General features: G+C 35.7%; 1 protein-coding gene across 4 annotated transcripts in view; it reads right to left on the minus strand.

Annotated features, from left to right (window-relative positions):
* Positions 1-27,431, minus strand: part of SPOCK3 (SPARC (osteonectin), cwcv and kazal like domains proteoglycan 3) — a gene marked incomplete at both ends in the record, with an annotated part of 216,323 nt that overhangs the window by 88,090 nt on the left and 100,802 nt on the right. The window lies entirely within an intron of this gene.

Genomic DNA, 27,431 nt, shown 5'->3' on the forward strand with positions numbered 1-27,431 from the left:
CACTCTTCTCAGAATCTTTGTTTCACTATAACTAATAATAATTTTCTACAAAACAGAAATATCTGTATTTTCCAAACTCAGAATGGAAGGTATAATGATAAATAAATTATAAGTAATGATACTTTGAAGGTATCAATCCAGACATACCCAGTCATGGAAATGCTTTGGATGGACATCTGTTTAGAAGCTTTAGTACAATGATGCAGAAACTAGATTCTATATTATCCTAGCTGCCGAACAGCTATTTTTTGATTGTCAGTCACTGAGATGACAGGCAAATATGAAAAGTTAATGTAAAACATTTTTAATACTAGTTATGGTACACACATGCATTTTATGAAATATATTAATAATGCCTTTTACTTATGTACTCAAACATTTCCTTTCACCATTATTTAATTGCATTAGATTTGTTCCTGTTGACTATTTCTTTGTTACCTGGTGGTGTGTTTATTTTTTTTTTCACAGCTAGGCAATGAGCGTACATACAAACTATTGACATGGAAATAACTGAGAAACTACTGTGATGACATAAATCATCTTGAATTAAGATCATTGCTGTATATCCACAATGTCATGAAATAAGATACAGAAAGACTGCTGAACTACAATAGAAATAATTTTTTATCATTTACTTGAGATATGCAGATAAAGTAATATATTTTTACATTTTAAAATGCTGAGAGGAAAAGAAAGAGTAAACAAGGAAATCAGCTATTTCACTATAAGAAATCACTCTTCTTTTTCTCTTCCTTGTATTTATTATTTTTCAATTCAATATGCAAGAAGAAAACCCAGATCGCTGCAACCTGCAGTTACTAAAATTCTGCCATTTAATTTTGTGATTCCACTGCAGTCAATATAAATGCTCTTGCGTTTGTTAGTATTTTGCCACAATAAATATATGATGCCACATAAAAGTCAACCTCTTCCACTGAAAAATTTTATACTTCTAAATGTCCTGAAAAGGGCTTTGGGATCTGTCTAGTAGTAAAATAACTATTACTGAATACACAAGCTCCACCTTATCTGACATTGTTGACACCTAAAGGGTAAAATTAAATATATGGGTTTAATTTACCAACAACACTTGTGATTGCATTAATTTGCATACACCAAATTGTGCATATGCTTTTAGACTGCGTATGCAACTGCATGCCTAGAAAGATAATTAGGCAATCTGCCCAATTACTCCAGCCTATGTACCTGTTTGCATACATAAACTTACCTTCCTGTATACACAGTGATCGTGCCTGCAAATACTTTGAGAATGCTTAATGTAACCCATTGAAAATTTAGCTGCAAGCAACCCTTTGCCAACATGACTTATTTAATGATATCTATAAAACATGAGTTCCCAATTCACTTAAAAAAATGATTATTTTATAGGCAGATTTGAGAATCTTCAAATACAAGTCTTCAAATACAGACTGACAGAAACAAATCTGAGTTACTAAAAATCTAATCTTTCTAAGAACTCCTGTAACGCTTCTCTGATAGCTACATTTACATTTTTTAGAGATTTTAGAATTATTCCAATTTAGAGACTGCCTGATTATGTTTTGCCATGGCCTTTGGGGAACACAATCAGGCTGAGTCAGATTAACATAATCAGAAAAAACCACTTGTATCACAAAATCTAATTTGCTTTCATTAGAGTTGACTGGATTTACTTCAAAGTTCCCTTTTCCTGTGGAAGCATCCTGGAAGAAAACTATAGCTTTCAATATATTGTTGAGATGTTTCTTTCAAATGTCAAAAGAAACCAAGACATTATTGCCAGTCTCTGTGTGTGTATGTCTATATTATTTTGACTTGTTTCATTATTTTGCACTATTCCTAACAAATACAAGAAAAATCTGTCTTAAGAAACTAATAATAAATGAATAAATCTGAGACAAATAAAGCAAAGGTTAATAAAGTTAATATGGGAATCAAAATACAATTCATTTTAGCAACTTTAAATTAACAGTGTTGGCAAGATGTTTGTATTTACTGATGGGCCATCATAATGTTTAGCAGGTGTATGTGAGATTATATAAATTCAGCTATTATGCATGCATTCTGTGCATGTAAAAAAAAAAAAAAAAAAAAAAGCTGTTTACTCATTTGCACCGTAGAAGGAAAACAAGTAGATATCTTAAAGATACAAATTCTTACTACCTCCTTCCACCTGTATGTATTATTAAAAAGATATGTTTATACTTTAAGGTCGTTTCTTGCCTTGTTGTCATACAGCTCCATTATTTTCAGTACCATTCTGCCTACTTTTGCCAAGCAAAGAAATCAGTATTTTATTCTAAATGTCTATATAATAAACTAAAATCTAAACAAAACAGCCTTATGCACTTTAAAAAAACAGTTTTAAGTAACACTGCTGAAATTTCCTGGAATAGTATTTGCTTCATTTTTGATTGAGTGAAGTTAGCTAGTACAGCATTTTAATGAGACAGAAAAGCAAAGAATGCACAACAACACAGAAATGACTTTTCTCATTATTTAACTTATCTGGAGTTGCTTGAGAGGTAAAAGGGAGCCTAATATATTAACAGCTGAATGCAGCGCTAACGCCAACCTTCTTTTCCATTAGGCTGGCAAATGATATAGGCATTTCAAGGAGTAATTTGTTAGAAATTACTATGTAAATCACAAGGGGAGGGAGGTAGTGAAGATTTGAGATTGTAAAATATAAAGAGTGCCTATTAGAGATATCAGTACTGTATGCTTTTTTTTAAAAAAAAGGTTATCAGCACAAAGTAGACTGAAGGTTTTTCTTGGGACCTCTCAAATTACTACACTTGTAATTTACATAGTTAGGCATTGATTGGTACCTATTTTTCAAACACTCTAAAATATAACTTACATAGAAGGAACAACATTAAAAAAAGTTTGAGTAAAAATCATTACGTGTTATCACAGTCTTCTGATCAGAACTGCTGACATGGTTGGTCACATCTTTAGGAGACGTACAGCTACAAAAAATTATAAAGAAAATCCAAACTACCTAAATGAAGGGGTGGGGGGGGGGAGACTTAGGCTAGGCAATCAGCAGATAATGCGCAAATAAAAGGAAAGAAAACCTGGCTTAGAGACTTAAACTTAAAAAAAAAAAAAAAGTAATCAGAGACGGTTTTACTAAGGCCCCAAACTTCCAGATGGTAGTCAATTACGTATATGTGGTGTTAAAAAAGCTAGTCCACAGTAAGAGAACTCTATTGAAATCTGAAGGAAAAGCTGACTTCTATAGAAAAGGTTCCAAATATTCTTTCTAAATTGTAAGAGACAGTAGCTCTTTTGAGCTCAACACCTCAAGAGTCCCCCCTCCCAGCTGTAGCTACTCCTTAAAAAGTTCTGATTAAAAACTTTTGTTTTACTTAAAGCTCAAAGACAGAAAAAGGATGTTCAAATATTGTCTAGAGACAATGACAGAATATAGACTTGTTGCCCTAGAAGAAGTAGCACGTAACTGCATCAGAATCCTTCTCTCTCCCCTCCATAAATATAAATACCCTTCCTTCCCAGCTGACACTATTCATAGAATCATAGAATTGTTTAGGTTGGAAAAGATCGTTAAGATCAGATTCCTAAACACCCCAGGAAAATTAGTAAAATCTAGATGGCAAAAATGAGCACATTCTTCACTCTCCTCCTGTCTTTCACTCCTCCTTCCAGCATAGACCCCAGACTACAGAGACAGCACTCTCTGGAGTCCCAGTTCTAGAGAGTGTGATTTCTCCATTATTATCTAACACATTATCTAACACAGGCATTTTTATACATTGTAAAGTCAGAAATACAATAAATTTCCACTAAAGTTCAGCATTATTTATGGATATGCCTACTGCATTCCTATGAAATGATTTGACATAGTTCCATGCATTTCCTGTATATTTAACTAGAAATGGTCACATACACATATCTGGAGTAGATTTTGCTTGGCAAATACTAGAGATGTGGAAAGCATTCATGCATATCACAGACTACTTTCTGTCACAGAAAATTCTGTCTCTGGACTCAAACTTTTCTAAAGGTAGAGACATAAGTTGACCCTTAATAAGAATATCTGTAATAACTCTACTACATTCTCTGTTTAAACTAGCAGATAACATATAACATAACGTTATATCACTAAAAACAAGTGAAGCACACAAGCACAAACAATACCTAAATTATGAGACTACTAAATGAGTATTTACCATTTTGAACACTTCACACTTTGACCATGACAAACATTTTTTTGTTTGTTTGTACAAACTGGTATAAAATATTGTTAAAGATAAGTAACAAGACTGCATCTTCCCATAGAATATCAGTATTATAGATGTTATATTTCAAGACCAGAAATGTTGAATTCCTTGAAATCTGCCTAAGATCAAAACCATATTCTCACCTAGTGATACTGGAGACATCCTTCATCCTTACTTTTATTGCTTCAGAATACATACTGAACTACTTAGTGGGTAATCAGGTCAGAGGACAGCAGAGTCCAGGGGGGTTTGTTTGTTTCAATAAGAAAGCCACAAACTTAAGTAGTTTTCTGTATGACTTTTGTGAACTTTTTGATAACTTATTGTCTTTTATTCCTGCCTACTCCACAAATCCCACTTAGAAGTCCTGAGCCACAGAAGCTGTCAAAACTTCAGATTCACCCACTAAGGGTGACAGTTGAGCATAAACTATCTTCTCACTGTCTCTAAGAAGGAAATGTGGACTTGCAGGTCAATGGAGCACCAAAGCACACTCCATTGCTCCATCAATATCTGCAGTTTGGACCATCAGAATAAGGAAGAATGGCACATATTTCACAGAGTTAACTCACAGCTAACTGCCTAGCTTTCCTCCTAAGGACTGAGGTTTTGATATGGCATGGCTGAATAACTTTGGCTCAAAATTCTGAGGCAATTACTAAATTGTGAGAAAGAGCTATGAGAAATTATGTACAGCAGAACCATGCAATATAAGAAAGGTAAAACTGCAGACAGAACTAAGATTGTTGAGGCAAGGTCAGTCAGGGGTGGGGGGAAAACAAACCACAAGTAAGAAAAGTTATAAAATCATAAAAGGAAAAAACAGAGTCAGAAGTTCAAATTGATCCTCAGTTTAAACACCACTGAGGATCAGACCATTTCAAGGAGCAATGGAAATCAAACCTTGTTATACTTGATTGAACTGTCTGGCTAGCAAGGACTCATTGGGTATCTTGCAAGAGGTGGAGAGCATCTTCACATTTAGTCTGACAGCAAATTAGTCCTAGCTATATATTGTGTCTATTTGACGATAAATAATTTTGTACTTTTAGGTAGCATATATCCTGCTTACAGAGGATACTCTGCTGCTCACTGTAAAAATTGCTTGAACAAAGTGGTCAAGAGAAGGAAGATTATAACTATAGGTTCAGAAGTAAAGAACACAGTGGAAGAAAAACTTGGATAAAGCAGGCATTTGCACATGGCAGAGCAATTCACCTATCACAGGAATTCTGATCTGGGTCTTCAGCATAGTTATTTCAGCCTGTATAAAAAAAAAACACGACTACCTCTAGAAGACAGTTAAACTATGTATTGGCTGATCTGTAGCATATTCACATATTTTTCAGTTCTTTTAATGTTGGCACTTTTGTTACATCTATAATTTCTTTCAACAAAACAATAGGAAACACCAGATTTTTATTTTTTTTTTTTTTTACAGTAAAGGTTCTCATTCCTCTAGAGGCTGTTTTCTATGCAGGCATCCATTTGACATCATAAGAATGTACAGGATGTCCAAATCACTGTGCCATCTAGAGGCCACACAGAGAAATCCTCTTACCACCGATCGTTACTTAGCAACAACCATTACCTAATAAATATATGCAATATAAGGAGGTAAAAAAACAATACATGCTGGGGTACAAGCTAATTCCCTACATCCTGCAAAGCTGACATCATCAAATACAAACCTCACAATTTATAACTTCTACAGTACAATGGTCAGCGAATTCTCATCGAGCAAAGTTAAGATGTAATATTTTTAATTTATATCAGTTGTGTGTAGGTTAGCATTTAAAGATTGTAGATAAAATCCTGGTCCTGTTGAATTCAATAAGAAAACTCCTACTGACTTCCAGTGAGCGACAGTTTTAGCCTGTTGCATTAGGCTTCACGTATCACAACTACAGTTCAGGATGCTATGTTTCTATAGTAACAAGAGAATGATTCCTAAAGATTATAAAGACCTTTGGGGCTAATTCAGCAGTATTAGACACGAGACCTCGGATCACAGAATAACACAGAACTCTTCCAATGAACACAACCAGTGTATCTGCATTAGCAAACAAGTACCACAGGACTACCATACAGAGTGAAACACCTGGTGCTTCAAACCTAATGCCCCTGCTTTTGGGGGAGAGGGGGGCGATGGGTTGTTTTTCTGTTTAGTTTTTTAACTTTGAACTTACTCTAGCATGGCATGCTGGCACACATTAGGTAGGATCCTGAAGCACATCTCTTGGGTTTGTTTGGGGGTTTTTTGGTTGGTTTTTTGGGGTTTTTTTTGTTTGTTTGTTTGTTTGTTTTTTTAATTGGAAATGAATCCATTGCATAAACCCTGAGAACCACTCCACTATTAAAACCAAATCAAGGTGAGATGATCAGATTTTCACACAGTACCACTCTTCCAACTGAACCAAAACACAAATGTAGACATATGGGGGTTTTTGCTGCCTCAGTTTTAAGCTTCAGTTTTTCCTTCTCCTCCTTCTTTTTTAAGAATATGTTTTTTGAGGAAGAAAAAGATTTTTTTCCAAAAAAAAAATTACATTACTCTCTTTGTTAGCTTCATTGCACCCTAAATCAACCAGTCCATAATATCAGTAAAAAAAAAACAAAACACCACTCTCTTGTCCCTCACTTTTTCCCCAGGTTTCATGGAGTCTGCAGAAAGGTCCATGAATCTATAAAGGAAGAAAGAGTTGGACAGCAGACACACAGAAACCTGCTAAGACCCAATGCACACATACATCCATACTCAACAACAATTCCTACAGATTACATATACAAACAAGGGCCTTCACTTTTGTTTCCTCCCTTTTCATCAAGAAAGTTATTTCTTCAGCAGGCTCCTAGGGGTAAGATGCAGCCAAAAGGGCTACGGCAGTATAATTCCAAAAAAACCCCGCGGCATTGTCAAGTAAAATCAAACTGCAGGAATACAAACTGCTAAAGATTCATAGGCTTTGAATCCAGACTCTGCAACATCCACACAGTTTGACGCAAATGCTTTTTCTCTTTCAGATATCTTATACAACAATGCAAAGGCAATCTCTCTAACAGTTATTTGCTTATCCTAAATTTCTTGTTCTGTGCAGAACAAAACTAGAACCAGTACAATGATCTGGGTTGACATCTAGTTTAGCAGTCATGATAAAAATCTGTTGGGTTTAACAGGGATAAATTACCACAGTAAATAATAATTTCTGCCAAAATACATTATAAAATGATATAGCAAAGCTGAAGCCAAAAGAAAGAGTTACTAATGGTTCCTATGATAGTAGAAACAACTACCATTAGAAGTTTTCAAGGATTACTGTTTTCAGAAACTGAACAAAATAAAAAGACCCTTGTACATGAAACAAGTTTACTATAATCAAAGCTCTGTGTGTATTCAGTAAGCAAAGCAAAATGTCACTCAAGGGCTGATTTTTTTTTTCTCTCTAATGCAACATTTTGAAGGGGAGTGTAGGGATATAAAGGCAAAGAAAATAAAATCAGCTAGAGAAAGAACAGTGAAATTACAGAAAAAGATATTTCAATTATTTGGAAATTATATTAAAATGTATTCTCATTTAAATGATAAGGATGCTTCCTCTGCTAGATATTATTTTCACGTATTGTAGATGGTGCAAAATTACCTTGGCAAGATTGACTTCATAATTTTTATGCTTATCAACCCACCTACTATTTTTCCTAATTCACATTGTCTAGAAGACTACTTCCACTTCATAAAAATATTGACCTAAACATGACTTCTTTCCTTTCTGTGAATATATGCATCTTTACTCACCTGAACAGTGAGAAACTCAGGATCTCCTAAATTACACAGTTACATAAGTGCTATTTAAAAAAAATAAAAGGCTTTATTATTCTTTTAATCTGTAAAATCTTAAAAATTTCATGATATTTCTCACTAGTAATCAATGGTTAAATCTTTCACAAGCACTGCAGAAACCGATAGTAATAAAATTGAGCAGGTTCGAATAGCTCCAGTGACTACATGGGATGCTTACAATTTTAACTGATTCCAGAACTGAAGCCTCAAATAATTTTATACATATTTTAGTTCATATAATGTATAGGCAACATTAAAAAATAAAATTGAGATTCACACACACACACATATCCCATTTTGGTAAAGCAATAATGTATTATTTTAGGAAGATTTCTAATAGTGTATGTTAACTTATGAACTTATACTTCACCTTTTGATCACTTGCCAAGATATGCAAATGTATTTCATAAGTGCTTTCTATGCTAATCTAAGTGGGTGACCTTGTCATAATGCATTTTTTTTAATAATTTCTCTTAGAGTTATCTTTTCCCAAAACTTTTTTCTTTTATAAAGCTGAAAGAATTATTAACAGCTCTCAAACCCATCATTTTCTATTTTGCAAAGACAGAACATTACATAATTTTGTGTCAGCCTTGCAGAGTTTACCTCTTTGAATACAAATATATTCACTATCTGTTACTGGAAAAAAACTTAAAGACATCTTTTGTGTTCCAAAAGAAAGCAAAGAAATTCTTCGACTTGTTTTCCAATAGATAATTTCCTTTTACATATTATTTAATAAAGCAGAATACTTTCTTTTTTTAAAGACAGAAACCAGTTCTCTTCAGTCAATGAAAATAATTTCAAGAACTAGATATAACAACCAGAAGATTTTGTCAAGTCTTACATTCTTATAGTTTATTGAACAGCAATCTAAAAAGTCCCTAATAATAAGCGAAGCACAATAATCAGATTTAGTTAGTGTCATTTAAACGTGGGTCCTATGGATCAGCATGTTTCATATTTGCAAAACTGCAGGGTTGGGTATTGGTTTAATTTTTTAATGATTATTCATCCATTATTGAGAGAGAAGTCAAAGTTATTAATTCAGAACCTGTTTTGCATAATATGATGCTTTTTGTTACCTGCATCTGATAGTCCAATTACAGATATAGTTCTCATCAGAAAGCATCTTAATGCCTATGATTCATAAAAAAAAAGTGAAAATAAATGAAACATAAAAAAATAATAAAAAATAAAATAAATGAAACAATGAAATAACTAATAATCACTTCTACAGCCCGAAGACGACAAATAGTGACAATATTTTGATTAATGTTACCATTAAAATGGCCACTCCTACAAGATTTACTACTTTATGTTGAGTATAATTACAGAATAGTTTTCACTAGAAAATAGCTAATTTTCGTGTTGGCTCAAAACACTGGCTGCCACGAAAGCGTTCTGTTGCCATTATAGAAGTAGATTGATATTCCACTCATCACATTCAGAACCCTACAGTGTGATTCGCACACAATCTATCTTTCTCATTGCCTTGTAAGTGCAAGTTTCACTCTTGCTGCCCATGCTCCTAGCTCTTTCTTCCCTCACATGGAAACTGTCACAATGTCTGCTTGCACATGAAGACAGAAAAGAAGGAAGAAAAGTCCACTTATAAGCATCACAGTAATCAATGTCTGAAAGAAGGACTTCCATTTTCTCCCTTTAATATTATCATCATGCGTGTCTGCTGTGTCAATGACTTGAATTTAAGAGCCAGCAGTCAGCCTAAAAATATTTCTTTGAGCACTTAAAAAGTTTATTTGCATTCTTCAAAACTTTATGTTCAACTCTTTAGGTAGGCTTATAGGTAGAAAATATCAGTTAATGAAAAATTTCCCAAGAACATGCCTTTTTTCCTCCTGAATAAGAAGTATAGAAGATAACTAAAGAAACATTATTTCTGCAAAGTGACTGATGTAGTGTGAAATAATGTACAGCTTGACCATTTAAACTTTTCATTCTTTCTGTACTTTCTCATTTTTTTTCCCCAAAACCCATCTGTTCATTTACTTTTTTAAAAAGATCCATTTCACATAGAAAACTAATCTCTTATCTACTGGAAAGCATACACATATTCATATACCAATGCTAAAATTACTTCAAGTTGATGGTACATCCTCATGAATAGCATTTGTAACATTTTGGAAAACATATCACCCTCCCAGCAGTGACATAACATAAATGCTGAGATGATGCAACTCCCTTCAGGAGAAAAACAAACACAACCACAAAAACAACAACAAAAAAAAACCCTTTCACACTTTCTTATATACTCATATTCATATAATGTATCTGATCAAATCTTCTTACTCCCTAAAAATCTAGTAGTATCCTCTGTTCATCTTCCTCCAAAGATTTTAGCACTGCTTGGCAGCTCTAATACCTTCTTGTTTTTTCTTATGACTCAAATAAAGAGATTTTTATTTTTTCTCTCCCAGAAAGTTTACTTTTTTTCTTTCCCAAGCAAACTTCTTTGGATTTGTGTCCACTTATGTTGTTATCCTATGGCAGATGTTTGTTTCCTCTGTTCTATGACAACTCAGAATACATAATACAGCTGTAAGATTCAGCTTTATATTTAAAGTGACATATAGTGATAAAATTTGTGTAAGTTCTTCTATATGATTGAAGATTCCTTTTTTTCAGTTTTATGTACACTACATACAAACTGTACATTCAAAACCAGTTATTCTTATGAGTCTTTTCCTACCAATTTTTGTGGAATTGTTATTACACAAATTATTGTGGGGTTTTTTTTCCCCCCACATACACCAATGATTGAAAAGTTCTCAATTAACTTTAAAGTTGTTATGAATATTGATGTGCTTTTACCATATAGTACATACTAAAACACTAATTGTATCTCTATCTTAAGCTTAAAAATGAGATTGCATAATCAGAGCAAGTAATATTTGGGACTGCCTACTGACAGCAGCATGATCTTAGACCTGCTTTATTTTCAGGTTATGGAATAAGAAAGAGTAAGATCACCTTATTTAAACTGTGGTAAAATTCAGCTTTTACAAGAAGAAATGGAATTCTAAGTGTTGAGTGCTATACATTATTCTGACAGAGTAGTCAGTGAGAGAATAAAATGGTAAACACAAAACAGTAGTAAGCACCTGACGAAATGTTTTATCCTTCTCCTAGGATTTCAATTTCACACTTGTTAATTCTCTCAGACAAATATATTTGCCATTCTTGTCTTTATAAGGTCAGCTCAATCTGTTTAAAAAAAAAAAAAAAAAAACCCCACCCACTTTAATTAAATCCAGCTTCATTTGTCAGCACTGGACGAAGTCAAATGCATTCTGATACGACCCAGGATGCTTATCAGTGAAGATATGTAAGAAGTAAAAGTCTCTACAAAATCAAACTGATGTTTTTCAGCCTGAAGTGGACTGGGGTAGGGAGAAGAGTAACAAGCTCTTTTTTTTTTTTTTTTTTTTTTTTTAACTTAAAATGAGCAAATATAGTTCAGGAATAGTGCCATTACATGTTCAGAATGGTTACTCATCCTTTCCTACAATGTTGTGATACCTAGGCAGACGAATGAGACAGCAATGTCAAACTTCAATAAGATCACCTTTTGTTATTTTGAATAACATCGGTAATCTCTGTATCCTAACTGTTCGTCAGGAATGTGAAATGTATGTACTAATATTGTCTCGTCCTGTGATGCCTCTTCCCACACAGAAGCACTTGTAAGAGTAAGGCTGCTGGCAGGGAACATGAACATATATTTTCCATTTACACTGAACTTCTATGAAACAGTCTTCACATCTTATAATTTATATTCAGTTACTAATTTACCACTCATTTCCAAATTGTATATTTAAAAATGCCTCTACAGCTTTGGCAAGAGCTGACCTACAACAGCTACAAAACAAAGAACACTTTTTCTCACCTTCATATTCATACAAACATTGGTAAATGCACTTTTGCAAACGAGATTTTATAATTAATTCTTATTTTTGAATTTGGTTATTTCTGGACTTGCTAAAGAAATTTAAATTATTTTCTTGAATTTTTTACCCTCTCTTAAGGAAGACTTAAAACAACAACAGAGGCCTATGGTCCAATCAGCTTTGCTGCTAAGTTCATGTATATGTTATTTAACTTAATTTTTATTAGACAACTTTGTTGTGAAAACATCAACGGTACCAAAGCCATAAGAATCACCACCACACTCAAGTGCAAAAGCCTAGCTCTCAATGAAAAATGCTACCATTAATTATAATTAAATAAATCACAGCAACATACCATCACAAGGAGCTTGCTGACCACATTCAAGGAGTTTATCTGACCATCTTCCTGTATGGTAGACCTTGTGGTCATGAATTTATTGTAAACCTCAAAGCACACTTGGACACTTCTCAAACATATCTGGACTTGAGACATCACCCTCATCAATGTAAATCAGGTGTAAACAGCTGAATACAATATAAATGAATCGGCACATGTGGTGATAAAGAATGAGGCCCTTATAAATATTTTTATGATCTTGACTTCCACTTTACAGGGTTCTTTCCAGAAAAACGTCATTATGGTCACAGACATTAGTTTTTAAGTTTTTTCTATTTGCAAGGATTTTCAGGATCATTTGGGGTCATTTACAGTTGTGTTCACCTCTCTTAAAAAACCAAACAAACAAAACCAAACCCTATATATCTTGCTCAGCAAAACCTATGTAAGCAGGTACAATTACATGTTTCTTCTGATTTTGTTGTTATCAAGATGTGCTGTCCATATGGTATTTGAACTGCATGCATATACACCCGACTGAAAGAAAGCTTAAAACTAAACATATGCTGAATTGTCAGCTGGACAAACAATCATATGGCAATATTTATTTTAGATTTCATGATTAATGTACGCATGTCTCATATCATGCATAAAAACTTGTTGATACGTCTGGTAACATGCCCCATTCAAAGCAAGTACAAGAAAAAAATGGTATGACACTATTTACAGAAGACTACTTCATGTCTGACTAAACTGATTATCATTTCTACTATCACCACTTGCTTTATAACAAGAAAAAGCTTTGCATAACACACTAGGAAACATATATTACAAAGTTGGAAAAAGGTACCCTTAGACTTTCTAATGTGGATTCCTCTATGAAATTTTAACAAATCTTTGCTACTTTGGAGAGTATTCAAACAAGTAGCTGCACAGCTGCCTTCTTTTCCATTGCAAACAAATACATATGATGGTCCTGTTGTCTTTCATGATGAGGTACATTTTCTGACCTTCAGCTATTCTTGTGGGTCTTTTCTGAATACTCTCTAACTCTCCATAATTTATCCTGAATTATGGGCATTCCTAAACCACACTCGGCCATCCAGGGCTGGAGGCTGACTACTGCATTCCTGCACTGTCTAGCAATCTTTAAGGTCATAGCCAACTCAATGTTAGCTGTAGTACTTGAAGCACTGTTTAGAATACAACAAGGTTATTATGCCCATCCCATGAATCCTCACATCCTCCACGCCGGGGAGGCGAGGCGGGGGGGGGGCAGGAAATGCACAGCTGCCTTCTCTCAAGTAGGAGCTCTAAAACACCCAGGTACTGCAACACTACAATATGACTGCATTAGTGTAACAACTCTTAAAATTATTACTATCAGTTTTTACTAGTACTCACAAATCCCTAACTCATTCCAATTATGTATTTGACATTATCATTTCAGATGCAAATGTCATACTACAGTTTATTTAAATAGTTTTTCACCACTTGGTTGGTTTGTCACTCTGATACAGCATGCTTCTTTCTTATCTTCACAATCTGATACATTTATACCTAAATGTATATTAATATAGAAACATTTAGGCTGGAAAAGACCTTTAAGATCATCAAGTCCAGCCATTAACCTAGCACCGCCAAGTCCACCACTAAACCATGTCCCTAAGCACCACGTCTACCCGTCTTTTAAATGCCTCCAGGGATGGAGACTCAACCACTTCCCTGGGCAGCCTGGTCCAATGCCTGACTACTCTTTCAGTGAAGAAATTTTTCCTGATACCCAACCTAAACCTCTCCTGGTGCAACTTGAGGCTGTTTCCTCTTCTCCTGTCACTTGTTACTTGGGAGAAGAGACCGACCCCCACCTCACTACAACCTCCTTTCAGGTAGTTGTAGTAGAGAGCAATAAGGTCTCCCCTCAGCCTCCTTTTCTCCAGACCAAACAACCCCAGCTCCCTCACCCACTCCTCACAAGACTTGTGCTCTAGACCCTTCACCAGTCTCCTTGCCCTTCTTTGGACACACTCCAGCACCTCAATGTCCTTCTTGTGGCGAGGGGCCCAAAACTGAACACAGTACTCGAGGTGCGGCCTCACCAGTGCTGAGTACAAGGGCACTATCACCTCCCTGGTCCTGCTGGCCACACTATTCCTGATACAAGCCAGGATGCCATTGGCCTTCTTGGCCACCTGGGCACACTGCTGGCTCATATTCAGCCGGCTGTCAGCTAACACCCCAGGTCTTTTTCCGCCAGGCAGCTCTCCCAGCCACTCTTCCCCAAGCCTGTAGCGTTGCATGGGGTTGTTGTGAGCCAAGTGCAGGACCTGGCACTTAGTTTTATTGAATCTCATACAGGTGGCTTCAGCCCATCCATCCAGCCTGTCCAGATCCCTCTGTAGGGCCTTCCTACCCTCCACCAGACCAACACTCCTGCCCCACTTGGTGTCATCTGCAAACTTATTGAGGGTGCACTCGATCCCCTCATCTAGATCATTGATGAAGATATTAAACAGAACTGGCCCCAATACTGAGCCCTGGGGAACACCACTTGTGACCGGCCACCAGCTGGACTTCACTCCATTCACCACAACTCTCTGGGCCCAGCCATCCAGCCAGTTTTTTCACCCAGCGAAGAGTACACCTGCCCAAGCCATGAGCAGCCAGTTTCTCCAGGAGAATGCTGTGGGAGACAGTGTCAAAGATCTTACTAAAGTCCAAGCAGACAACATCCACAGCCTTTCCCTTATCTACTAAGCAGGTCGCCTTGTCATAGGAGGAGATCAGGTTAGTCAAGCAGGACCTGCCTTTCATAAACCCATATGTATTAAGATATGCACAAATGGACGCACACTTATTGCAAATCCACTTGAGTTCTGTGGTCTTGATTTGTTAGTGCACAGCTCGTGACAATTTTTGCAATTATCAGCAGAACATACACTATGTCTGTTCATATACCTTGCTTAAATAACAAGTCACTGATTTATAATGAGCCAAGCAAAAGTTGACTCTTCTCCATCACATCCCAGGTTTAGCTGACAAAATCATGAGACTACAGGGGAAAACAAATGAAAACAAATACAGTATGGTTGATATTAATGGATGCTCTTTCTGTTTCCTTGCCAGAAACTACCAAAAAATTTCCTCAGTTGCCTTCCTCCCTCCCCCGCAAAGAGAAAATAAAGCATATATTTTAATAATTGTTCAACCAGCAAATTGATTTGCTGCATTACTTATCTTTGAATGTTTTACCATATTGATACATTTTCATATGTTTTATTGTTTTTAATTATATCGGCTTTAGTTTGAGCACTTCAACAGAAAAAGTATATGGCAAAATATAACTACTTCCAGAAGTATCCTAAAATCAGCATGTTCCACTTGAGTCTCTTAGCACTGAATTTAAAACAAATTTCTATTGCATTCACTACAGTTGCTATTTGTCTCTCCTTTTCCACCTTATTTATGTTGATGACATTTCCACCATCATCATGGGTTTTCTCACACCAACTGAGACGTGGGGAGAAGAATAGAGAATGATCCATTCTTTAGAGGGCAAAATTTACCTGAAATTGTTTTCTAACACCACATACAGCAGTGTATTTTAAGCTTAGTTGCTTATTTTCTTATGATGTATGTGTAACACAGAACTATTTTGAGCCAAAATTGCAAAATTCAAGGAGAGCCGTAAGTATCTGCCTCTCCAGATTGTACTTAGCAATCCCAAGCTCCTCATTACGCCTGCAAGGAGTAATAAGCCACTTTTACAAAGAATACATCCAAAGTATTCATGTTCAGGGACCTGAGTATCCCTTAATTGCATAAGTGAATTGGGGTTCTTTCAGAGTCTCTTTATGGCACACACCCTTGCAGCCATCCATTTTAATAAATGTTCTTTGCTCTGTATCACAGCTTTACAGTGAGTGTTACTTTTTTTTTCTCTCCCCCTTGTTTTGGCTTTCATTCTACAGTACTTAAGTCCATTAATCAGTGTATTCCTCTGCATAGCTGATGCTGTTCCCACCACCTGAAAGCTCAACTTCTTAATTTATTGTTCTCCCCACCTCCAGAAATACCACACGTGTTTTGCTTAAACAGTAAAAATGCTTTTTTTTACGTTAATCTGCTATATTACAGGTACTATGTAGTACTATCCTAGACACCGGTTTTAATTAAACAACTTTAAACTGGACTGTACTCTCATACTAGTCTAAATCAAGAATAATTCTGCTGAACAAGAAAATCACATAACAGACAGAACGAAGCCTCTTTATATACTATCTACTGCCTGGTTCTGAGGAGCAATAAGGCTTGAAATGGGCCAGCGGTCTTGATAATGCTAGTGCTAGCATTACTTGCCCTTTATTCTACAGCCAAAACACATTATCTTCCTAAAATCGTTTCAAAAGCATCACAATATTATGCCTGTAGTTATAGATTCTAAGCCATAGCACACACTTGGACAGAAAATTGTCTTATGCAATGGTGCTCAGGATTACAAGTAATCTCTATACGGTATTTAAATTAAAAATGAATCAGTATTAACTTGAACTAGTTTTGCTGTTGTGATTACATTAACTCACTTGTGACAAAGGCTATGATTTTTTAGATGATGTTGTTAATCAGGTGTTAGAAGAGCGTTCACAAGCTGCAAACAACACTGCTTTACAGCTCCTGAGTTTTTAAGAGAATGATGTGTATCTGCGTATCAGTGTTTCACAAAACTAAACTTCTGTATTCTGGCACTGGTTAACAGCCATGGTATTTCTATGAAAAACAGAATTCCTTTAGATCATCTAGCCAACTGTTAACTTATTGTACTGTAATCTTCCAAGTGCTCTTTAGACAGATGGAAGAGCACATATCAGCATTGCTTTTCTTGCGCCCCCAGAGGGAGGGGAAGAAGAGAAAAAAACAAACAAAAAAGACAGAATGGTGTCCAACTTGGTATTATCTTTTCTGTTGGTATGATATCTTCTGTATTTATGAATCGTGTCTGATACAACATCAGAAAATGGGAAGATAAAGCTGACAAGCTGATATAGAGGTCTGCTCAGAACAAATATATAGCAACAAGTGTATACTAAGATGACAGTTGAGCAAAAATGGGTGTCAAACTATTCATGGAGAATCATCTGCTGCGTTGTACTGAATTATTCTACTGATATTCTTTTAGATTAAAAAAAACACTCAAGATTTTCCTTTTTTGTTTTCTTTTTTTTTTTTTTTTGCTTACTACTGAAGACAGGCTAAGCTTCTCCCAGGTCAGGAGTGTTTCTCCTTAAATCTCAGATACCTAATTCATCTCAGAATCTGCCTACACAATTAAATTCATGCATGTATATGGCAAGCTCAAAGCATCAAAGAGTGCCATTTCTATTACACATTCACTGTGCAACAGGTCTGTATGCTGTGGTCAGCCATATTGCCAAATATGCAGAAATTCCCTGAACAAATATCAAAATCTGTGTTGACAAACTTCATGGGGGAAGAGGGGAAAACTCTGATTAATAGAAAACGTAATTCAACAAAGCACTGCACCAGCTAAACTTCCTAAAAGAAACAGTAACTTGCGCAGCCTCCATTTTGGCCCCATATTGCTTGTGTTTGCCCTTACTCTTTGAAACTTAATCCTATTTTGCAATACCGATGTTCTCTAAAAGCTAGTTTTCATTTATAATACTCTTTTTCCTCTCTGATCAAATCCAAGGATCATCAACAGTGAGGCTTGTACTGGGTGAAAAAAAGTACTCCCTTCATATAATTTATCATTTTTTATATACTATTAGTGTGGACTTTTACAGCTTGAAAAAATTCCAATTTAAATTAATTCATAATTGGTTTTACTTATTAGTCTGCTTTTGTCACAAAAATATTAAACCCACAGAGACAGGTAAGGATATTGTTGTATTGGAAAAAAAAAAACAAGCGGTTTAAAACAAAACCTTGCTATTTTCATTGACATCTATACATGAAGCTATCTTTAAAATATAAAGTATTGTTTGTGCTGTTGCTTGAGGCAAGAAAATCAAATAGATTAAAAATGTGAGGTTTTCTTGGCTGTTAATTCACACATATAAATAAAACAGATAATTTCAAAGATGAGAATTTAATGTAAAACAGAGATATTCATGATGAAATATCTGTGCCAGGATATGAAAGAGAAACAAATTGTCAATAAGACTGCCAAAAGAAGTTTTACTAACTACTGTAATGTTGTCTCATGTTATTTAGCCTAGCATGACAGAAGTGTTCTTTTATGTATATTGGCATTATATTCCCCGTTATGTCTTTAAAAAAAACCTCAACTTGATTCCACAATAACTTGGTAGCCAAAAAGCTAGACATAACTTCTTCCATCATTATGAAAGTCAGTAAGTTTCCTATTTTGATTTTTTTTTTCTGTTAATGTACATAAGCATCCTCAATCTAGCCTCCTCCTTCCTTTTTCTTTCTTTCTTCCTTAATTACTCTAATGTAGGTTCCATAAAATGGTACCTACAGGATAATATATAATCTATCCCTTCTTCATTCAAGCCCCCATAAAACATCTCTTACCAGGGCTTATTTCAGGTTTTCAGGCATGAGTGCGTGAACGTTAAGCCATGCTGAGTGAAAACATGTAGTACTGTGAAAGAGCAAAGTAGTACATAAAAATGGAGAAGAGTTATTTGAAGAGAAAGAACAGTAAAGAAAACTACAAGAAAAATGCCAAGGTATAAAATCCTAAAGAAACCAAAACATGCTATAAAAGGTAAAATAGCAATAATAAAAATTTATACGATGGTAACACCAAGAGTTGTGGTCCAGCTTTTAGGGTTTTGTTTAAACTTTGACTTCTTCATTCTGCATCATGTAGAGTTTGGAAAATTCCCTAAATATTTTAAAAGTTATTTCAAACTGCTCAGAAAAACTGAAAAATAAGATACTTCAGGCCTCAGCTTCTTCTCTGCTCTGTTGCTCCTAAAGAGACTCAATCTTCATAGAACTGGGGCCCTTGCTGGTGCCCCAGCTGGGCACCCTTGGTATTCTGCATACCAAAACACAACACTTGTCCTAATGTAGCTGCCTAATTTCATCTTCAAATTCATGACTCTGCAAAACAACGAATTTGCCGCTCGGCCTCAGAGCTGAACATGTTTCCAAATACTTTGCTTTAAAAGACCAACCACAAATCCAACTTTGAAGTCCCAAAATTGCAATGTAGTGAGAGTGACAAACAGTCCATGGTTACACAGGGGAAGGAAAAAAGTAATCTATTACAAGATGACGCAGATGGAAAAAGGTATTTTCTGCCCCCACTGTGGGGCACAAAAAGCATTTCATAATTTGCTTGGGAAAGCACCTGTTTGCACAAAAGCATGATTTTTTTGCTTTTAAAACTCCTGAGAGCAGACAGTGCCACTTCTTCCAGTGGTATTTTTCCCTCTGTAGGTCATAGTTTAGCTCAGTTTTTATTTTTATTTATATTTATTTATTTTTTTAATTTTTTATATATATTTATTTTATTTTTATTTATATTTATTTTTATTACATTCTTACAATCTACATATGTATCTTCTGTTAGTGTTAGCAAAAATTAGAGAGAACAAATTCCATTAGAGGATCCTGTTTTCCTCTAGCTGTTTATCTGTAACTCCCACTAAAATGAATGGAAGAAACACATGCACACCAAGGAAAGAATAGGCCCTCACAACATATGCGTAAAACCTATGAGGCACAGTGTTAATCACCTATTTTCCTTCCCAATGCAATGAAACAGCTAGTAAAAAAGAAGCTTCACTTTTCTCTGTTAATCAATTGTATAGCATATTAAAATCTCCAAAATACTCACATTTTCACCTCTCTCTTAAGCACATAAAAGTCCAAATTATTTTCTCAACAAGTTCAATTAAAATATGGCTAAGCAAATTTCCTTTTTAGTACTTTGTAGAGTGTAAGTATGATCACAATGGCATAGTTACACAATAATTGGACTAATCAAAGCTATATAATGTTAGTATTGTGAATGAAGTAGTGTTGCTCATTAGCCTATTACAAAAGAATTACTGTAAATTCAGCCTACGTGCAGCATCACTTCCTGTGCAAACACACACAGATAATGCAACAAGCTTGAAACACTGCCAAGCTGGCAGACTGGCAGCACAAATTATGCAAAGAACCAGAAAGCCTTTAGTACAATTCAATAGAGCTTGGAGCATAAGAATGATTAAGTGTTTCTGTGTACAACTACAAATCACAGTAATGAATCAGACTAAAATTTCCAATAAGGGACTTAACTGCACCAGCTGGCCTTCTTCAGCAGCATTATAATGTGAAATGATGACATCCTAAATAGTGGTGTTTGCAACTTTCACACAATCTGCCCAAAGCAAATCCTTTGTTTTGCTTCAGTTTTTTGGAAGTCTTCTTTTGAAATCATAATAAAATGCTGCAGCACCTAAAGATACAGAAAACCTACAAAGCTATACTGCTCCTTCTTCTCTGCTTCTTCTTCTTCTTTCTAATCAAATGACAGCAAGGCTCTATTTGATTCTAATCATATAGAGCATCTTCCATATCAGTTCTAACAGACTCGCTTTCAAAACTGCTCCAACTACATAACAGAACTACAGATCTGCAATTACAGCTTTTGTTTCGCCATTTTTTTTTTTTTAATCAAAAACTTAGTAGTAGCAAGTCCAAATTGAAAATGTTCTTTCTTTTATTGCAAAATGAGAGTGATAGTAAAATATCTCAAATTCCAAAGTATCATGTTTTGGAAATCCGGGATACATGTGTCTGTATTGTATGAACAGAAAAAAATACATATACATGCATACATGTTTACTTATAGGTATGTATGTGCATGTATGTAGGCACATGTGTGCATGTATGTATGCGTGTGCATTTTTCTTATCGAATGGGCCTCTCGCGTACTTGGACTTGGTCACTTTTTATGCCTGGGGACATAATCTCAACCATGCAGTACCACAGCATGCAAACAGAAGAGGTTTCAGTTTGCTTTCACAGTGGAATCAGTGTTACAGTTCTGCAGCACTTGAAATTTACTCTGGGCTTCTGTCACACCATCCATAACAGGAAAAGGTTAGCCCATCTCATGCTTCGGGGCCCAACACTCATCACTTCAAAGCTGAGATGGAACATTTTCCTCATGTTATAGTATTAAGGTGAACACACCCAGGGAAGAACTTCTGATAATCCAGCTCATAGAACAAAGTATTTAGACTGGTTTTCCACATTCTTCAAAAACACTGTAAGAGGGCAGAAGTCCAAGGCAAGATAATGGACTAGATGACCAATGATTTGAACCAAATCAGCACTTGGAAATGTCATTTAACTCAAAAGCCTAAAGGAAGTTGTAATAAGATTAAGTGCTAGCACAAAATCTAGCAAACTATCCCTCTACCCTTCGTAAATTAGATTAAGTGATATAACATTTTACCATTACCAGCTTCTGTGAGTCTATAAAAAAGAGATGCTCTTTAACATGCTTTAATAGTGAAATCGTGATAACTTGAAGACAGCACTCACAGGCAGAAATACTAGAAAATTTTTGTTAATCCCTAAATTCAGGTCCTACTCCACACAAGCTTAGGGGCAGGGAACAATTCTCACTAAACCTAACTTCATTTCATATAACTCTTAAGAAACAGCATTTGAACCAGATAGCACTCATCACTTTTTCCTTAATTCTTAAAACAGTGAATTCTGTATCATTAGGCCCTCTATACTGCTCACCTGCTACCCAGCTTCACATTTTATAGAGGTCCAGTCTGCACACTTCTCTGGAACCTGCCTTGTGGAGCTCTAATACAAAAACAGCAATTATAATTTTTTGTTTCTTTGTTTTAACTTAGTTAAATGCTTACTTGTTATGACTCTCTATCCATGACTAGTGAATTCTTGTCATTTTCCAGGTAAATCACAATCTGTAACTGAAATGTTTTTACCATGATTAAGTCACTGCTCCTACTTTAACCTTTACTTTAACAAAATGGTTTAATTTTTTTAGAATTGCTAGTATCATCAGAATCTATTGCTTAGTTAATATTTATTGGGAACCAGTTATTCATAAAGAAGATCCAAAAAGCTGCGCACCTCCATGACAAGGCAATTCTATTCCTCTTACGAACACCTCCCCTATGTTACTAAAATGACACAGGTATAGGCTGCTACCATAAAGAAGAAAAAAACAAAACAGTACAAAAACAAGACAAAGAAGGGACTGTAAATGACTGTAAGGCATAATCTGCAAAGAGAAAGTAAATAAATCATAAATAAAAAGATGTGCTACAGAAGGAATCATCCCTTATTTCTAAATAATTCCCTAGAGATTTCCTATACCTAATATGTGAAATACAAACTAGATCTAGAATACTTGAATTGTGTTACTATTGTTTCCTACTCTGAAACATAAGAATAAATGATTGGAGAGGGTGAGAAATCCAATAGAAAGAAAAAGAAAGTTCAAGGTCCTTACACCAGTAATAGCTGTCAGTCTTCCAACCTCTCAATTCCATCTTAACATGCCATGGATATAAAATGGCAGAGACAAGTGCAGTCTGTTTCTCCCATAGCAGGAAACTGTTGTGTTGATCTGCACATTTTACATAAACAAGCCCATAAAAAGCATAGCAGGACCTTCACAATGGGGGCAGGGGGCATAAATGTATGGTGGGGATTCATAAAAGAGACAGATCTACATTTACCTAGAAAAATTGCACATGCATTTAATGCATTGATTAATTTGATGTGTCCAAGCATTGATTGATTTAATGTATCCAATCAATTTTAAGCAGTACATTTATTTTACTTATCGAAGAAGAAAAAGAGACTGTTCTATCAGATTCCACTAGGATCAATCAGTACAAGGTTAGTCAGTAGGTTCTAATATTTCAAAGATGCTCAGATTTACTCGGCTCAAAATTGTCTTGCAATTTCCTCATTTCCAGAGCTTATACACAAAACATTTCTAAATGTTACTGAGCAAGTCATCACTTCACCAGTTTCTTGCAGTAAGCAGTCGAATCTTGGAATGGACTGCGTAATGACTGGGTCTCAACTGAATTAACCTCATTTGTGAATTGTCTCCTGCAGCTGGTTTGAGATAAAAGCAGAGAGAAACATCTTAAGTAGGTAGATGCTTCCCCCTCGCCTTTCTTTAAGCATTAAACTAAAATATTTTTGACAACCAAGCAGTACCAAAAAAGAATTTCATTAAAAGTAATCCAACTGAAACCATAGGCACTATCCCATGTTTACTGTTATGCTTACCTTAAAATTCTCTGCTGGGTGGCAACCTGCCCCATTTCTTTCAAGCTTTCTGGAGTTCTGCTCTTCACCTGCAGCTAACTTGCTTGCTTAGAACTTCACCTTAGTTTCATACAGTAGCCTATGATGCACAGGATGTTATTCTTAGAGCAATTTACATGTTTGTCACTTCATATTATAACTGTCCGTTTCAAATCTAAGATCAAGTTAACAAACTATTTATCAGGACCTGCAAATCTATGATCGCTTGTTGCTGGACTAGCTTTTCAACTTTTCTGAGCCTGTTTATCTACCAGCCTTCCATGGCCATAATGAGTGCCCACGTGTTATGGTATCACCACAATTCTTTCTTTCTTTGCTCAAAGTGGCAACCACAAGTATGTGAAGATTTAAGGATTTATCTTTACCATCTGCTGCTCTGCATATACAAAGAGCACACATTCCATTGCAGGTATTCTGAAATATCCATTACCACCTACAGTCTTCCTCCTTTGACTCATCCCTTTTTATTTCCTGTCCAATTCTCTTCTGGCTGAACGTTCACATAACTTTTTTCCTCTTCCCCAGGCTCACAGGGGTGAACTCATAGCTCCCAGAGATTCTCAGTATCACAGATTCAAACAATTAAATCTCTTGAAAGTGAAGTGACTGAAAACTGAGTAGACAAATTTCTATTAGTATGATGAATATCCTGCTTGTCACCATAACATTCACATCACGGTATGACTGTATTGGCAATATCGTATTCTGATATTCTACAAGTTATATTTGTAACTGAATGAGGTATACTCCAAAGCATTTCATTATTGCAGGTATGGACACTTTACAGGGCTTTTTTTCCCCATAAAGGCACTTAACCAATAAAGATAAATTGGAAAGCACGAAGGAATGGTAAAACACCATTTAGGCAAAAGGAGAGGTTAATGTCAGTCTCCAGAGTTTAAAAGAATGAAAAATTCTATTTTACAGCAGACACTGAATTATTTGTCTATCATGCATCCTACTGCAGGCAGCTACTCCTGTCTCACAGCAGTCCACATGGAAGTACTTGGATAAATAACAGTAATATATATCCTGCATGTTTTCCCTTCTTAAAAGTACTTCCTCTTTCTTTCACAGGACACAGCTAAGAACACAGCACACAGAACACAGCTCCCAACACAGTTACAGCCAGCAGAGATGCAAATGCAATTACCTACTAGCAACAAAAATCTGGCACCTCTAACCATGCCTCCATACTTTCTAAAGCTCTAATACTCCAAACTACTCTCATGACCAATGATCTACAACACTTATTTCACCTTTTTGTCAAATATTATTCAGTCTTTCCAGGACAGTACATAAAGGAAGCTCTTGCATTAGGATGCTGTGGCACTGTAGAAGCATGCTAGAAGAGGGCTTGCCATCTTGGCAGTCTCCCAGAAAAGGAAACAAGCCCTGTGTGCAGTACCTCAAGATTGAGGGGAAACCATGATCTCTGCTGTCGTGGAAACTGAAGAAACAGCAAAACCACAGGCTTGCCTGATCCACACCACCACGAAAAGGACCACGAGATGCAGTAGCTGGTTTTGAAATCATGCAAAGGCAAGCACGCTGCAGCAAGAGCACAATGCTGAGATCCCTGAGCTAATACAAATTTTAACATTTCTGAAAGCACAGGTAGAATCATCACATCAGTAGAGTGTACTGTTATGTTAACTAATCCTGTTGGACCATGTCATATCATGTCACTAATAGCCTTGCAGATGGCTGGGATATCCACTGATCACATGCTTCATTGTGTGGTCTTGAGGTACCCTCAGTAATCCATACAGGGCTACAACAGTTTGGAAATTGTACTGTATAGATAAGAACACCAGGGACAGGATGGACTGAATAAAAGAATGTCCATGCCTAAGTGGTTTTTTTTCTGCAAGTCAATTTCTAACAAAACAACAAAAGAAATTATTAATATAATTTCTCCATTTGATACAATTATCAGACTTCACTGATTAGCAACCTCTCTGTCTATGCTATTACCTCAAAGAGTGACAGAATTTATATACAGATTTTTATGAACAAGGTAATAGGGCTGCTTGGAAATGCTGCTTCTAACAACACAGAATTTAACTGTAAGTCTGAGAATTTCACTCCAGAATTCATGTGGAGTGATGATACTCCAGAACAATCTATTCAGCTATAACACTGTATTTCAGGCTTCTTTCCCTGGGGTAGCTCAAAGGTGCCCATAAACCTTCTATTTATCTTGGAGCTATGCAGTGTCCTCTTCCCTGACTGTCTCTTGAAGATAGTCGTTGCCACTGCATCAGTTCACACGCTTAGAACTACTTTTCCTGTGCAAGAGTCTTGGGAATAATCTCTGGAACATCTATGGATCTACACAACAAATATGTCCAAATGGACATCTATGGGCAAGTTCTTTACAAAGAGTTTTCAGTAATCCATGAAAAAGGTCTCAACTATTTTTCCAGAAGACATCCCCAACTGCCTTTTCTTAAAAAAATTAAAAAATAAAAACTATTCAAATTATCAAATCTTTGAATAATATCACATGCATAAGCACACATAGTAGAAAGGGAAAATTATTAGGATGAAATTTAGTAAAGATTTATTCCCAACAGGTTGAATACACACAACTGATACATTAGAAATGGATACAGGTAGATAATACAACCTGACAGTTGATAATATAACCTTTCTTATCTAATTTTTTACCAAGACTTCTAAATGAGTGGACTAGTCTTTTGGGAACTTGGAAAAATAGAGGGCTCTGTTGAAAATCAATATGCAAATTGTACATATCAGTGAAGGAATAAAATCGTGGGCTAAAGAAATTAATAGAGGTAAAGAGACCAGCAGACACGGACTGCTTGTGAATATGCTATTCATACTCTTCTCCCATCATACTACAGAAAGGTCAGAGACTGCATGAAGAAAACTTCCTTAGAAAGAAAGCACAAAGCAACTGATTTGTCCTTGAACCTGGTTATCTGGGGGAACAGGGAGATCTAAGCTTGGGAAATCCCTGTCCTAGCTCAGGACAGGTAGGTAGAAAATCACTTCCTCTAGCCTACAAGACTAGACTTGCAGTGCTTATTACAATCATCAAGTTGCTGCGATTATGAAGTTTCCTGTTATGAGATTTTATTATATTCAGACAAGCTTTGTCCCTTAAAATATTACCTTCCTAAAAAAGTGCCAGGGAGCGTGGGAAGAATAATACAGGTATGAAGGCAGATGTCAATACATTTATTAATTCAACCACTCTATGCAGCTTCAACTAGTCTAAAAAAGTTTTCAGTCCTTACCTGCTGCATGTATACTTAACTTGCAGATGTCATTTTTCAACTGTTTTCAATGATGTGTGTAATCTCTCAGAAATTTCAAATGATTGTGTTGTGTTTTCACAGTTGACACTGACATATTCCCCTGACAGTTCACATGCAGTTGAAATTAGCCTACCTAGCTTTGTCTGACAATAGTTCTCGCACCTTATATAATACTTCATCAAACCGAAATGTCTAGCTCTACACTGAGATTGTTTGATATAAACAGTATAGCTCTACAAATAATGTAGAGCTTTTTTGTTAATTAACTGCAGCTGCAAATTGAGGATAGCTTATACTTTTCCTTTCACTATGTGCTATCTTGCTTGTTTGAAAAGCTACAGATGGGCATATTTAAACATAACTAGACACTCAGAATAACATTCCTTGTATCATTCATAAAACTGTACTGCCTCTCTGAAAAGCTTGAAATGATCCTCTTACATCAGACGAGAAAGTCTCTATTTTCCTTAGCTCTTTTCAGCCCCTACTGAGCAA

The sequence above is a fragment of the Platalea leucorodia genome (genome assembly GCF_965183815.1).
Source record: "Platalea leucorodia genome assembly, chromosome: 6".
In the NCBI taxonomy this organism is placed as follows: Eukaryota; Metazoa; Chordata; class Aves; order Pelecaniformes; family Threskiornithidae; genus Platalea; species Platalea leucorodia.